Source organism: Dermacentor andersoni, chromosome 1 (assembly GCF_023375885.2).
Source record: "Dermacentor andersoni chromosome 1, qqDerAnde1_hic_scaffold, whole genome shotgun sequence".
NCBI lineage: Eukaryota > Metazoa > Arthropoda > Arachnida > Ixodida > Ixodidae > Dermacentor > Dermacentor andersoni.
The window spans coordinates 61,896,272-61,913,205 of record NC_092814.1 but is presented as its reverse complement, the minus strand read 5'-3'; the positions used below and the strand labels follow the sequence as shown (position 1 = coordinate 61,913,205).

Sequence of the window (16,934 nt, the reverse complement as noted above, 5' to 3'; positions counted from 1 at the left end):
TATTACATGTCTGTGTATCATCGTACTCGAGCTAGCTTTACACATATTGTGTTCAGTTTTTCACACACGTGGTGGTATTTCTCTGCTAACGGTGGTTGAGTGCATAGAAACACGAGGACAAAAGAAGGCACATTGGACGCACACGCGCTTATATCTCATATATAGGAAATTATTAGTGAAACTCAAAAAATTGATTTAGGCGAATATTGCGATACTTAGACGCGATAAGACCTCCATAGTGCTTACACCAAGCTTCACTTTGTCTATAATATATGCACAATAGCGCTAATCGTAAGTTTAAACGTTCCTATACGTTTTTTGTTTGTTTGTTTTTTCCATAAACAAGTAGGCGAGCGCTCGCTTTTATGTTTCGCTATAGGTTATGCCAATGATTTCCCAGACCCCATCTTCCTGATTTCAACGAATCGAATTGACAAAGGTGTTTTGTTCATAAAGACAGTGTCATTAGCCGTCTGCCTTCGCTAAAGGTGTGTTCGCTTTGACGGTTGGCAGGCGTCTACTATATCTACAGCTAAAATCGTCGTCACCTATGAATACGCGGAAGAACACGGTTTCATATCGTGATTTACCAGTGTTGTTCACTACTCACGCAACGGTGTTCAAATACGGGTATTTATTTATTTTACGCCACAGAATCCGGCGACCGACGCCTACGACGATAATCATCAATGTACCTGAGGATGACGCCGAACACCGAATGGCGATGCGCGTAAGTGGGTGCAGTGTAAGTCTGCTCACAACATTACATCTTTCTTTATTCTGACTTAAATGATGTTGCTGCTCCACGCAGTGTGGCGATTGCCTCAACGATGCACATCATGGCGGACGCCAAGGCGGAAGGTGGGTGGCGACACCATCTTGAAATGCCTGCATCCTATGGTGCCTAATCGGGGTCTAATGAACTGTTTGTCAATGAAGTGTAAACACTTAACCTAACAATCGTGGTTACCGACTGTTTCTTAGTCGTGCTTGTGTATATATATAGATTGCACCAAACTGTTCCTGGATCTTAATTGTCCGTAAAGTATTGTTGTTGTTTTTTCTAAAAACGTTTTTGATAACTTTTTCGATATAAGAAACGTCCGGAACAGCTGTAAAGTTATTGAAATTCGTGATTCCACACTGACACTCCTGGCTACGTCGTTTGTGCGCGCTATTCAGAAACTCGATTAATTGTATTTTTTTCACAGCAAAATGAGAATATAATTTTGAAATTATTGTCTGTCATTCTACCCCTATTGTGTTTGCGCAACCGGCTGTACCTTAAGGCTAAAGACAAGGTCTCCCGGCGCGAGACTTCAGTGTCAGCTGCAGACATCCTCGAAGATCTCGCGTAAATACGCGTACACTGGTGATAGCTCTCGTTTAAGACGATTTGAAGGCTTGAATGAAATTCATTTCCATTAAAGGACACATTTAGGGAACGCATACATGGGTATACTATCTTGATCGAGTTTATAGTATATATCAATGACACCGTGTCAGCCTTACGCGAACTTTTCTGTGTTTTCAAAGTGTAAGCAAATATCATAATTATGTATAGGCCTGATTTACTAAGCCGTATATATTTTATTTATTCTTAAAGGGAAATTTCCTCAAAAGTAGTACGAAATTGCATATAGAGGTCCCTTTTGATTTGCCCATTCAATGTGCCTGAGTTTAAATCGTTCGATTATTTCGGCGTTGCACTGCCATCTGCTAGCCTCCCGGTTAACTCGCATGGCAGAGAGAGCGCCCCGATGTCCCATCACGGGACCAGGACAAACTTGTCTTAACTGCGAAACTTAGATGTTTAAATTGATACAAAAAGTATACGGAGAGAAGATCAGAGGACACGAGCGCCGACTAATAAATTAAAGTTTATTTTGCAAGAAACAAAAGTAAGTAACACTAGATACATACATGTATTGCGCACAAGTTTTTCAGTGGACGCACGGCAGTTTCCTCTCGAAGGCATGAAAGCATGATGAGCAGTTTCGACAAGAAGATACAGTAAAAACAAACGAATAAGACGTGAGTGTTGTGCCTCGTTGGCATCTACAAAAGACATTTCTTTGTCAAGCACTGACAAGGAGGGCCGACACGCACATCTCGGCCCGGGTTCTTACTTATGCGGTATGCTTCCCTCATCTCTCCAGTTGGGCAGGATTGCATTAGGTGCACCTCAGGGTTATGTAAACTACAAGCCAAGCAAGATAGACCTAACAAAATAGGTCTGGGACGGTTCTAATGGACGAATTATGTGACGGCTTCATGCGCCTATGAGGGGACACTGTGGTACCATAGTTTAGTAAAGCTTCTTTGCCAAAGCGTCTTCTTTTTTCTTTTGCCGGCTCCTTGACCATAAGCACGGTAAGGATATTTTTGTGCATTAAGTTAGCCGCACGTTTATGAAACACAGAAAAACAGTCTCAGTCTGTCAGCGCAAAATTGTGGTTTTTTCAACTTTCAAGCTACTAATTTCAAGCCACTTTTCGTGGCTTTCGTTCTGAGGCCCCTTTCCCTGTAGTTTAATATTCTAATAGTAATCAATAAACTTCGAACCTGAAACTTCTTCTTTTACGGCGGCGACAATTGTCAAGAGAAGTTGAGAAAGCTTTCGTAAGGTCTTTTCGAGGTATCACCATCACCATCACCATCATGTCATGTCTATCACCGACGCCCTTGGCAGAAGCAATCCAACTAAAACAGAGGTTCACAGGAAGATTGAAGCTCAGTAATCAACGGTGGCCAAACAAGGAAAACTTTCTCAGCCTGGAGACAACGTTTAGACAAAGAGACTCGTCCAAACTAGGGCTCCTGAGTGAGGCTTACCTTGTTTGGGCACCGTTGATCATCTGGAGGCGAAGTCATCGCAAAACAAAACCCTATCGCCACGTAAGATTCGATCCCGGTTCAGCGATGTGTAAGGCATCGTGCCGTCCTATAGAAATTGACATCGTCCTACCATCATTGGTAGTCATCATCAGCGTTACCGTCTCGCTAACAACCGCTGCTTAAGCTGGTATTTAAGGCTTTGCCTAATGTGGACCTCTGCAACTTTTCCTTTTTTTTTTTTCATAGGGTACTGTATTTAGCAACCAAGTGTCCGGGTCCCGAGTTATGTCAGCGTGGAGAAGTAATTACACGTTTGTCTTAGCGAGAGCGGACTTCGCGCGTAACAAGTGAACTGCCACGAGAAAGGGTCTCTCTCTCATCTCCTTCGGGCGTCTGCGGCGCGGGACCCGGGCTGCCGAAATAGGCGGCCGACGCAGGCGTGCCCCATGCTGCTGCAGCGGGGCGCCCGCGGGCGAAGTGGAGCGCTCGCCGCAGCGTGGCCAAGGCTGCGGCAACCCGGAGACCCAGAAAGCGGCCACCGACTCCCGCCAAGGTCGCACGGCCCAGATACGCGGCGCTGGCTGCTGGCGCAACGCGCTTACGTCCCGGGCTCCGGGCCGCGACCCGAACGGGGGGGGGGTGAGAGGGGTCCGCCGAACCCACGCCGACGACGTCCTCGCTTTGACGACGCCGCCGTTGTCAAGGGGGCCACCCACCGCGCGGTCCCCTCGCGATGTCTCTCACAGCTTGTGGGAGCTCTCTTTGTGCTCACGCGAGGAGGGGCACGCGAGCGGGTGGGTGACCACCGCCACTCCGAGCAGTCATGCAAACACTTAAACGGAACACGTAAGACGGGATTCCGGAATCTGGATAGCACAACGGGAGCAGGATCTTGTTGAATATGTGGTTATTGAGGTCGTGAAAACGACAGGATGCGCCCTTCTCGCTTTTACTCGTGTAAAGGCAAAGGAGGCTAAAGGGTAAAGGAATGCGAGTAACGCCGCGAGTGCAACCGATACTGGGAACAAACGGAAGCACTGACAGACTTCGGAGCCCTGCTTCACGAGAGAGATCGCGCAGCGACTGCGACACCCAAAAAGCGTTTGATCATGCGACGGTTATGTGGTGAGCTGACGATGGTGTCTGTAAAGTGGTTCGTATGAAAGTGGGCAGAACCATCCCCCCCTCCCTCGCGCACGCCCTTCCCATTATCTAAGTAAATGAATGAATGAATGAATAAATAAATAAATAAATGAATAAATAAATAAATAAACCGAAAAAAGGCGTCTTCGTCGCTTGTCACTTGAAATAATTTATTTTTTTTTTTCCTTTTTTTACTTTTGCGCGATCACGAAAAACAAGGAAGACAAAAAGACAACGCACCGACATTCATGTTCTAATCAGTGGTCGGTATTACCCTTAAAACACCCATCGAAACGTTCCTGTTTACTCGTCCTATGTGAGACAGTGATTGCATTGGCAAGGTAGTGGCGTACTCACTTTTTTCCTTGTAAGTTCAAGCAAAACAGACCCTCAAAGGATATGAAGACTTGAAATGGTTAACAGTGGTCGAACAAGAAACGTCGCTCCAGCGACGCACCTTGTTTGACCTCTGTTGACCACTTCTTCGCACGTCGTGTGAAGGCTCTAAAATTAATTTCACATTGAGGTAACCCAGTGCCTACGATAAGTGCAAAGAATCATGCCTTAAAACTCACATAATAGAAATGACTGCTATAAATGTTCGCTTCTCCAGTAGTTGTTTAACATAAATTGGCTTGTGTTATTGTCGGAGCCGCGTCAGACAGAGAGAAAGCCAAGATAGGAAAGGTCAGGAGATCAACCAGACAAGCGTCCGGTTTTCTACCCTATGCCGCGTCAAAGACTTTACTGGAATGTACGGACTTTTTGTACTATTTCATTAAAGCTCCAGCTTTCTGTGGTTCGCAAATGATGCAAGAAATCATCGCATTTGGTTCGTGTCTGGTGGTAAAAGTGATTTCCATTTTCACATGCTTATAAAATAAATATGCATAAGGAATTCAGGTAATTCAAGAAACCAGTTAACTTAAAACAATAAAGTCATTTTTTGTACCACTAAAACGAAATCATTCCCTTCAGTTGCTATTTGTTTTGCATAAGCCGAAACTTCGCAGTCTTTTACCCCACACCTCTCCTGCCTACCTCTCATCCCCTGCCTACCCAAGAAACAAACAAGAAATTTCAAAAGACCCACCGCTCCGCGACTGCTCGCACGAGTCGATCAATTGACTATAGCTCCAGCTCTGTAAGTAAGCAAGTTTTACCCGCCGCGGTTGCTCAGTGGCTGTGGTGTTAGGCTGCTGAGCACGAGGTCACGGGGTCGAATCCCGGCCACGGCGGCCGCATTTCGATGGGGGCGAAATGCGCAAACACCCGTGTACTTAGATTTAGGTGCACGTTAAATAACCCCAGGTGGTCGAAATTTCCGGAGTCCTCCATTACGGCGTACCTCATAATCAGAAAGTCGTTTTGGCACGTAAAACTCCATAATTTTATTTTTAAGGAAGTTTTGGTCGCAGACAAATCTAGTTAGAATGCCACGAGGAAACGAAACTTAAACAGCAGCGCAAACTGATCTGCTGTGTGTGTTATCCTTAAGTGTGTGTGTGGAAAACTACACAACACTGTAAAGAATATACCGAATTCTAGGAAACGTGGAACTTCGCTTGAACTATAGCTCTGCAGTTGCTATCTTGGTGACGCGCTGGAAAATTAAGAAATAATTGTTGGCTGTCTGCTGAGAAATACGAACTTGGGGAACCTCTGCGCGCACGCAAAGAAACAAACAAAGAAAAAGCAAACTCGCGCGCGTGCACGACAAACTTAACACGCCTGTTGTCGTCGTTCCCAGTGTCGAGCGCACGCGCATAAGTGTGATTCTCAGCGTAATTTTCAATTTACCGTGTTTTTATTTTTATTTTCTTCCATTGAGAAGGACGATAAGTCAGTTGTACTTACCATGGCAGCCATGGCCTCCCTGAAATATTCAAATTAAAGAGCGTTATCGCTAGCTGAAGAACTTGGTATGGCGACCACGACATGAGAGAAGAACAACAACGAAAAAAAAACGTACAGGATGGCTATTTTCTTCTTATTAAAGCTGCTTTCTTGTGTGGCGCTCTTCACCAAATGCGTAAATAGACGCGGGCTAACCGGTACGCTCGAGCGTGCGGGTTCAAACGGACTATTCGTAAGTACCGTGAGGTTGTTCGCCCGTAGGCTATAATGACGATGTCGTTGAGAGGTATCTTCAGTCCAGTGTTCCTAGCTAAATCGAACAGGGAACCTGTACTGAAGATCCTCTCACTGACGTCGCCCTGGTAGTAAGAAGAAGAGGAAGCCTCGGGCCGACGTCCTCATTTATTCAATAAACGTACTCTCTCTCTCTCTTTCTCTCTGTCGACCAATATTCCCACGAACATTCTCAGTGCAATGCAAACAGCTCTCTCAGCATTAAAGTAGTCGCCTCATCGCCGGCCCGTCTCTTACAGTACGTTACGCGCCGTCATTGCTCTGCTATTAGAGACAAATCACTTCTGGCGCCGAAATCTAAGCGCACAAATTGTAAATCCGATTGGTGTACGATCAGTAACTACTCCGACCTTGTTATCAGCGCGAGCGACGCTCGCTGGTTTCGTTATCTATCATCTCACGCGGCTGCACTATAGCCACAAAACTGACCGACCGCGGGCTAAAAGGAACGCCTCCACAGTGAAGCACAAAGGTTGCCAAGCACTCAAATGCTGATCCCCCCCCCCCCCCCCAACATATAAGTTCCCTAAATGACGCCAACCTAATAGAACTGTACTTATCAACCTTGCAGCAGATAACGCTACAACTGAGTCGCTTGATTCTTAATGAAAGCAACGGATAAAGACGTTTGAGTCAATCAATAATATGTGCGTGGGCGTGAGTGCTTCCCTCATACACTCCGTGAAATATCGTCCGTGGAAGCGCCTTTATCAAATATGGGTGTATTTAGTAAACATTGTCCGGTGTCACTCCTGCCTGTTCTACCTTCTTTTTTTTCATTCCATAATCGCAGAAAATGTTATCGATAAGAAGTTCCGCAATTTCATTTTAAAAAGCCCATAGTTAGTACTGAGTATCAATTCGGATATAGGAAGGTAAAACAGGAGAAGAGAATCTTGAAAAGATGGAAGAACGTATGATTCGATTCCATCAAACATGCGATTCTGTCTTGCTGAACTTCCTCAGTACGCGTCTGCCGTTGTGCACTCAAGTTCATCAAAAGCTACTTTCATAATTGTTTCCAGTTACACTGCGATAATGGACAGCGCACAGAACTTACAACCAAACCAAACGTATCGGTTTATGAAAAAATCTCGGTCGACATGAACACACATGACCGTTTTTCTATAATTACAGTGTTTTATCTGTTTTTGACACCTGTATTCTTATAGCAATATGAATATACAAATGCATTCTATGGGATGCAACATCTCTATATGCTTGCAGTCACCCGAAGTGTTCCTACAAAATGGCGCAGGAAACTCTTGTCGATACAAAGACTGGAACATATGGAATGCAAACAGTTTATTATCAAATATCATAATTTTGTTAACGCTAGTCGGGAATTTCTTGACAAAGTATCTGCGGCCAAAACAATATATGTATGTTATGGGGTAATAGTATTTTGTTGTCGTACGCCTGCCTTATTAGTTATCGTTGTTCTTTCAGTTTATACACCAGTTTCAATCCTGGTTCTCCATCACGGATAAGTGTCGCCCTAAATAAAACCTCCCTTTCCATCCCACCCACCCTCTCTCTCTCTCTCTCTCTCTCTCTCTGTCTTCCTGACTGGTGCATTCTCCTACGCCCTGTGCCTTCAAATGAATAGCCTGTTTTAGGCCCTAATATGTGTGGTACACAATTATTTCATTCGTATTTTTGTCAACCGTTTTTCGATGGTGTGTGCAATACACATGCGCATAAATGTCCAGTCAGGCATCGTGACGTCGTCTTTAGTCTCATTGCTAGATATATAACACTGTCGGTATAATGTGCAACATGTGGAATCTTCTGTCAAAAAGTATCGTCATCCCCTACCACACTTTTTACGAGAGGTTACACTTTTCGATGAGCTTCCTTCACTCCCTCCTCAGCTTCTTGAAACCAATATTTTCGGCCAATTCTTATCAACGCGACCTCTTGTGATCCGACGTACGTCTTGTGTGAATAAGACGCCCTTGTGACCCCAAACAAGTATGCTATACACCAGAGCGGACACTTTACTCGCGAACAGCGTAGCCCGGGATCAAACGCAGTGCAGCCGATGTATCGGCACCCTTCGCAACAATATTGCACGGCACTGCATTGTTCCGTAATAACTCCTCACTGCAACGAAGCTGCCGACGCCGTGCGAATATCGGCTCATAACAGCGCTTGGCGTGCACTCGCGTAACACTGCATCGCGCTCTCGCTGAGCGCACCGCTTACGACAGTTCGGTGCCTAGTGTAAGACGAGGCAAGGAGAGGCCAACCCGTCCTCGTCCCGCCCTCCCCCTCTCTCTTTATTTTTCCACGCTCAAAGCAGCGCGCCACGGCGGCGGCGGCGCAGCGACAGATCGGCCGCGCGAGCCGACGGCTGCCAGCGCCTCGCTGGAAAACGAACTGCAGGAGAAGCCGGCGGACGAGACAACGCGGTCAAGGTTGTCCGCCCAGTGACGCAATTATGCATGCGCCCGACTGGCGCACGCGAGCCGCGTCCCTTTCACAAATTACTCGCCCAATTAGCCCGATGTGCGCTTCGTTCGGCCGGCAGACCCTCCCTCGCTTGCCGCGCCTCAGGCAGACGAACGGCTGCCGCGAGCGCTGTTTACTCCGTACGCAAACAATGCGCTCCTCTCGCCCGCGCGTCGAAAGCGGGATCGTGCACTTCGCGGCTGACAGCTGAATGCGAAAAAAGCGGCACCGGGGGGATGGCGATGCCTGGCTGCGCGCCGAACGCTCGCCGAGGCCCGCGCGGACGGGACCGCCCGAGTCCGCTCCCTCGGCGAGTCCCGCAAGAAAGACGAAGCGCCAGGACACCTTCTTTATCGTGGGAGAAACCACAAAGGACGCGTTAATACAACCCCCCAACCCCGCCTTTCCTTGTACGCTCGGTGACCGGTGGGCGGTGCGTAAACGAACGCGTTTCGCAAAAACGGGGCATTCATACGCCATTCAAGATGTTGCGCGAACTGGGCTCCGTGACTTCAGCTTGTCGGCAGCGTGCTTCTCAATCGGATCAACTCTTTGTTCGACAAACACCATTACAACGCTATTAACACGCTCGCCTTCTTCAAGCACGAGGATCTCGTTGATATGAATGGCAGGTACAGAGATGTCGATACATGCCTTGTTACAGAGCGTTAAAATGGCTTGGAACGTGCTGACAAGCGCAGAAGTATATAATAGTTCTCTTTTTACAGATCTCGCGAATGATACCTGGCATGTATGTGTTCTTTTGGGTGACTTTAATTAAGTAAAACAAAGTAAGAAGCGCGAATGTAACGTTGATAGCAACTTATTTTGCCGGAGTTTTCATCGAACATTGGACTATTTTGCCGGATGCTAACAAAACAGCAACAATCTCGGCTACATGACAAGGTCGGGCACCTTGGTGCTTGATAAATTATAAAGGGAGTGAGAGAGATAAGCATAGATGAAAAGCAGGGAGATTAACCAGGACTGATTCCGGTTAGCTATCCTGCACCGGGGAAGCAGAAGACGAGAGGAAAAAGTTTAGAGAAAGAGATAAAGCTCATTGTTGATGTCACTGACGCAGTTTCAGTTCTCTGTTCTGTGTCACAGACAGTCTCTCAGTCCGGTAGCCTTCAAAAATTGCAGCGGGGCTTTTGCGCTCTTCTGCAGCTGTGATATGCGAGGCCATGGTCCCAACATCTTGTTCATCGAGAAAGGTCTTCTAGCTGCTTTAGAGCGATACAAAGGTCAAGCCTTTCATTTTTCAAATGACAGGCTGTAGCGCAGATGGTGCTCGCCTCCTCAACACCATGCGCATTGCACTGGGCGCTATCGACCACTCCAATCAAGGATTAGTACGCATTGGTGAATGCAACGCCCAAGCGCGAGCGACACAGCAAGGTTTCCTCACTTCGGGGAAGACCAGGTAAAGACGCAGTAGCACAGAAGGGTCGAATGAAGGCAACCGATGCTGAATGAAGTCAGGTGTGTTTCTGCAATGTCAAATCATGTACTTGCGTGCTTATAGGCGCTGTGCTGCGCCAGTCATCGATAAATATATAAAAACAAGGTTTGTTCTTTCATGTGCTTTTCTAGCAGATTCGTCGGCAAGATCGTTGCCGGAGATACCCCAATGAACCGGCAGCCGCTGAAACACGTTGTTGTGTCCTTTCGTGAACACATCGCGATACGTTTCTCGTATTTGACGAGACGACGAAGAAGTGGCTCTTGTGCAGAACTCCGTTTTTCCACTGCTCTCATTTTACGAGTATGCTTGCGTGTTTCCTGGAGGCACCGCTCCCGAGACCTTCGGCGATGGAAGCGGAGTCAGCTAGACGTCCGGAGCAGCCAGACGTCACAACGTCAAGCGCTCCGAGGAAGCGCAATCACCTCATGAGCGACACAGGCAGCGAGGACACCCTGCTATACTACTCTGCTTCAGAAGAAGATCTATCGGATGACGGGGATTACTTGACAGTTGTAAGGCAAAAAGGAAAGAGGAGAATCTTCACTGCTTCCTCGTCTTCAACAAGGACGACGGCGGCGGCAAAGACCAATGACGCGGCTCATACCATCCTCTTCTTGCCCGAGACGCCGACCGACGACCTGAATCGGCTAAACAGGCAAGCCATATCTGTCACACTGGAGGCTCTTGTTCCGAATGAGATTACTGATATGATAATTAACACCCGTAAGAACATTCTCGCAGTTGATGTCAAGAACAGAGCAGCATTGGATATCTTGAGTACAGTCAAAATGCTGGGCAAGATAAATGTTCGCACCATAATACCACAGGACAGCGATACTACATCAGGTGTGATTTATGATGTCGATGAGTCAATCAACGACAACGATCTGCCTATTTTGGTCAAACCCGCCACAGCAGACACAACTAATATTGAAATCCGTCGCCTAGGAGAATCACGTTGTGTGAGGATAACCTTCAAAGAAGGTAGCTTGCCGTCACACGTGAAAGTTGGATTCTTTCGTCATCCAGTGCGACCGTTCGTTCCAAGACCTCTTCAGTGCCGTAATTGTTTGAAGATCGGGCATGTCAGCGGCATATGCGAAAATTCGACCGTGTGCCCAAAATGCTCGGAGCAGCACAGCGCTGATGCTTGCCGTGTGACTGATTTCAAGTGTGCCAACTGCTCTGGTCCCCATGAAGCATTGTCGAAAGACTGCCCCGGACACAAGACAGAGCTGAAAGTCCTAAAACAAATGGTGAGAGACAACTCAACGCACAGAGAGGCCGCCGCCAAAGTGCGACGGCGTCGTGTCCACCGTCACCGCAGGCGATCTTCCTCTACTAGAAATACTGATACCGTCGTGAGACAAACGCTACTTCCTGCAGCTGGTGTTCCCAAGGCGCTCACCCACACTAACAACACGGTGCGTGGTGACGCAGTGAATACGTCTACAGAAAGCGAGTGGCCTGCACTTCCGACATTATGTCCTCCAGCACAACAAAGATCGACGGTGGCCTACCGACGCACCAATGACGGCACATATCACGTGCGAGGTCAAGACAAGCGAGTCATCGCCATAATCAAATCTCTAATGAAAGTCATTCGCGTGTTGATAAATGACATGCAGACGCCACACGCTCGAGGTGCACTACAAGTGCTGGACGGCCTGGATCCGGTTCTTGCGAGCCTCGAGTAGCAAGCACAATGGCTCTACCGCGTCAGCCTTTCCTCAGGCAAGTCAAGCAGGCGTCTGTTATGAAATGGAATGTCCGTGGACTGAAATCCCGTATTGGTGATTTTCGCCATTACGTTTTGACCAATCGATTTTCCGTTATTGTCGTCTGTGAACCCAACCTACAGAAACCCGTCCGGATCTCAGGCTATGAACCTTATGTGTCATCGACTTGTAATGACATTAGCAAAGTTATCATATACATACGGTGTGACCTGACTGGATACTCGTGACTGGATCGCTGGATACTCAACTATTTGAATCGAAAATCTTTCTTTATTTTGACTGAAGACGGACCAACGCCATCTAGCTATACCAGTCGTGGTGTACAGCAAGGCAGAGTACTCAGCCCTGCCCTTTTCAACCTGGTGCTCATTGGTCTCGCGGATACGTTAAAGCAAACCGTTCAGCTCTCCGTATACGCAGACGACATTTGCATATGGGCTTCAGGAGTGACACGTGTACAACTCCGCGCGCGACTTCAGAAAGCTTCAACGGCTGTGTCAACATATCTAAGAAGGCAAGGCCTGTAGCTTTCAGATGAGAAATGTGCACTCGTTGCTTTTACCCGCAAAGCGATGGCCCCGTATGCTTTGCGGATTAATACCCATATTTACGATATAGACGAACGCACCGATTTCTTGGCGGGATAATTGATAAAGACTTGTCTTGGAGCCCTCACGTCTTGTACATGGCAAAGCGTTTGGCCGCCATTGTGGACCTTCTTGCGTTCCTCGGTGGGAAGTCCTGGAGCGCAACAGTACCATCAATGTTGCAACTGTATAAAGCACTGTTTTTGGGCTTCCTGCGGTACAGCTTACCTGTACTAGGAAATACCTGCATTACAAATATCCGCAAACTCCAGAGTGTGCAAGCACAAGCACTCAGAACTTGTCTCGGTCTCCCAAAAACTACATCATTGATTGCGACATTGGCCATTGCCAGAGACGTTCCTTTGACAGTCTACATCGATACAGATGTCCTGAGAGCACACATCCGACACCTGACTCGGATTCCCTCCCACCATCTTGCTTGCCTGCCAGCAACAAGGCCCCATTCAACTTTTGCCAAAAGTATTGTAAGACATCAGTCCTACTTGCCATCGCAATTTACGCTTGCTACACGATTATCTGACCCGTTGTGGTGTCTGCACCGGCCGCAAGTGCAGTCAATTCCAGGCATCAGAAACAAAGCCGGAGCCTTTGCAGTCTTTGAAATAAGCAACTTTGGAACACATTCACAACGAGCACAGATTCCGCCAACATGTCTACACAGATGGTTCAGTGAAACTCAACAGCTCTGCTGCTGCAGTCTTCCTCCCCGCAAAATCTGAAGAAATCAAATTAAGAACTTCATGTGTGACTACATCGACAGGTGCAGAACTCGCGGCGCTCCGTGCTGCACTTGATTTCATTAAGCAGAAGCCACCGCAATAATGGACAGTCTTTAGTGACTCCAAGGCAGCCCTTCAGTGCATACGAAGCCCAATGCGCCACGGACCCAATGAACAACTGGCCTCAGAAATTCGGCACATATATCATCAAAGCCATAACAAGGGACACAACATAATCTTTCAGTGGCTTCCAGGACATTGTAACATCAGCGGGAATGACCACGCCGACGAAGCCGCCCGATCTGCACATGAAAGTGGTCAACGAGTCTTCATTCCGCTTTCGCGAACAGACGCTGCGGCTGAGCTGCGATTGATGCCCCGTGAGTGTATACTTTGCCCCTGTGGGACTCAAATGTTTTCACCATGTGTCGGTTGCGTTCGTTGTCTCCGGACATACGGATGAACCTCCCACCTGGGTTACGACGACGTGAACAGACCATGCTCTACCGTCTGTGGCTAGGCGTTGCCTTTACGAACTCATATGCTTCCCTCATTGGAATGGCCAACAGCCCCACGTGCGACACATGTAATATCGACGAGACGCTCGCACATATTATCTGTGTCTGCCCGCGATACAGTGCTCAGAGACAAGTGATGTGCAGAGTACTGGACCAGTTGGACAACCATCCACTATCAGAACTGAAAGCTTTAGGTCAGTGCTCTGAAAGAACATCCACGTTGAAGACCTTAGTCGCGTTATTAAGGTTTCTGCGGTCTACGGGGCTTAACGATAGACTTTAAGAACGCCGCCCACTACTGCTCTAGTGTACGCGCTTTGTCAGTGCTCGTCTCACTTTCTCTCTATCTCCCCCTTCCACTCTCTTTCTCTTTTTATCCCCCTTGACCCTTCCCCCCGTGCAGGGTAGCCAACCAAAACTACCTCTGGTTAACCTCCCTGCCTTCTTCTGTACTCTCTCTCTCTCTATCTATCTATCTATCTATCTATCTATCTATCTATCTATCTATCTATCTCTCTCTCTCTCTCTCTCTCTCTCTCTCTCTCTCTCTCTCTCTCTCTCTCTCTCTCTCTCTCTCTCTCTATCTATCTATCTCTCTCTCTCTCTTATTTCAGACAGGAGTTGTTTGTTCACAAGTCCAGCGACGAGTACCTGCCAAAAGACATTGTAGGGTCGCCTTTTGGTCGCGGAATAACACGCACCGCTTGGTCAATTATTGGTGAATATAATCAATGGCGCCCTCGGAGGGCAATAAACTCGAAACCCGTCGATGCTGAGAATACAAATCAACGTCATACGGGAGTCCCGGAATACGTTCAATCTATCCATTACAACTGTGTTTTTTCAATGAAATAAAAATACAAAAGAAGAGATTAGCATCGATTGGGTTTGCAATAGTAACTACTTCTTTTAGGTTAGGATTGGCGTAAAAATGCCACGCATGCGCTACGAACGTGAAGTCTAAGACTGATAAGGAGCTAAGGAATCTTCTTCCTCCTCCTCATCTTCTTTTCTGTTTCTAAATATCTTTTGAAATTTGAGTTCGCTTCAACATATCAGCCCATCCACGTAGTCGCCCGCGGGCATCATACGTCCCTATATACGAAATTTTGGGGTAAACAGCCATGACACCGCTTTTATGGCGAACACAAGCGTCTGTTTTGGACGTATATCACTAAAGATGCCCATCTTCAGCTTGCCTAACTGAAAAATGACTTGTTTTTTTCCTGTCTTCACCGCAGTTTCGCTTAAACGTATGCGGCTCCAAAGGCTGTTACTGCAGTTTTGACCGGTCTAAAGCAACGACGGTGTCGCTGAAACATTGTCATTACTTACGTGATTGGACAAATAAAGATGGTGGTTGTTTTCTTACGAGTGTTCTCCTATAATTTAATCATTTCTACATTGATTATTTATCAACTATGTTCATTGTCGGCTTTCGGCCCATTACTGCGGAACTGCATGGACGATTTGTCATTTAAAGTGGAGGATTCGACGGTAATGCGCCACTGCGCATCCAAATTCATTTAAGTTGCCCCCTTTTAGTTAGCGGCTCCACTAATAGGCATTTTGCCACCTTCGGTCATTTCTCACGGCGAGCAGCTGCGCACTCGAGGAGTGCCTGTTTTACGCTGTGCAATCACCCACCTCTTCGAAAACATATAATATTGATTTGTGATTTAATTTGATTGTACCCGCAGAGTATATCAACGGCTTCCTTCAGCGGTTTGTACCCTTCTCACAACGAGACTAAGAATTCCGTCCTTCTTGTTATATTTCTTTTTTTTTTCTTTACACGTGTACAAGACGCACGCGTTTTTTGTGGGGTATACATATTTCAGTGCAAGTTCGTTGCACATTTCGCACATTGTGTAATAATGTCCAGTTTTGCCTGTTTATTGTCTTAAGTACCGTTTTAAATCCCTGTTAGCGTACGTTTTATCTGACATAGAGCATCTAGTTTTTACTCGTCATATAGGTGCTGAGTGGTTCAGTTAATTTCACTAATAGGTTTGTTGTATTTGTGTAGAATCAACCACTCTTACAGAGAACAGCCTTATTCAGTATACGAGGCAGTATAACTTCATTTATTCTAACTTTTGGGGGGAACAGCGACCGACGTGACACGTAATGCAGATATCTATCAATCAGTGCTTAATATGCAGGTATTACAATACTACATATGATAAAGCACTTGAGTAAATATCTGTCAGAAGTCTTAAACCATTTTACTTCTTTCCTGCAGGCTCCGATGAAGTCGTATAAATCATCCATGAGCTGAAGATAACAAGTGTTGCCGGACTTTCTCATATACGACTATACAACCTGTTCGCCTCATTTCCATACCACTCGCTTACAAAAACAAACTCATCTTAAGATGGGCAGCTTTCTTTCTCAGTTGAGAAGGATCAAGGTTGTTCCAGTTTTCAAAATAAATAAACAAACAAGAAGATAAATGACAGGAATTTCTTAAACTAGCGGCCTATTGCAATTTTGTCATGATACAGCGAAATTATAAAGAAATGTATTGAGAAATGTCTAATGAAGTATTTAATGATGTTTGATTTCCGTGTAGCTTTTTCAACGGACGTGACGTTATGTTTTTACTGATTACATCAAGCGTGCCGTCGACTCAGGATGCTACGTTGGCGTCCTGTCCATTCATCTTGCTACCACTTTCGATCCAACAGTTTTGTATAATGTACTGGTAACTAAACTTAGCACAACTGGAGTAGCAGCTAGGGATCGAGCTCACACTAATAGAAGCTACGAGGAGCAGCTGGACCGGCTGCGTACTAGCTACCACAGAAATTTCGAAAGGGAGGGGGAAAGCCACGTGCCCGATGTGCCACCCCCTGGTTACGCCAGTGCACGCAGCCGAGTAGAGGTGCTCACAGATTTTCCATTGATTGTCTCGCAAGTTCAATGGTGTTAGTTATTAAGCGAAATTTCAGACATTATAACAAAATAGAACGTTTAAGTATGATTTTCAGTTGCGAACAAATAAAAAGGGTCGAGTGATTCCAGTCCACATTGTATTTATAACTGTCCTATTTGAATGAACAACTGATGCACTCACAGTGTGTATTGATACGAACATATCAACATTTCTTTTTTTTTCTAATAATTTCAAATAACGTCACCATTAATAGACGCGCCAATGTGCGTCTATTAATCGTGACGTTCGGATGTCCGTCTTTTCAGTCGCCTACTTTCCTTTGCTCGAGGCACTTTGCGTGTATTTGCGGGCTTCGTTCACGCTCACAAAAAAAAACTTATGTATCATGCATCGAGCA

At 46.4% G+C, this 16,934-nt stretch overlaps 1 long non-coding RNA gene across 1 annotated transcript; it reads left to right on the top strand.

The window, feature by feature from the left end:
- Window positions 1-658: 658 nt before the first annotated feature.
- LOC140215223 (uncharacterized) lies at window positions 659-16,140 on the top strand. Its single transcript, XR_011892162.1, has 3 exons — window positions 659-745; window positions 812-861; window positions 15,884-16,140. It is a non-coding gene; the product is annotated as an uncharacterized lncRNA (long non-coding RNA).
- Window positions 16,141-16,934: the final 794 nt, after the last annotated feature.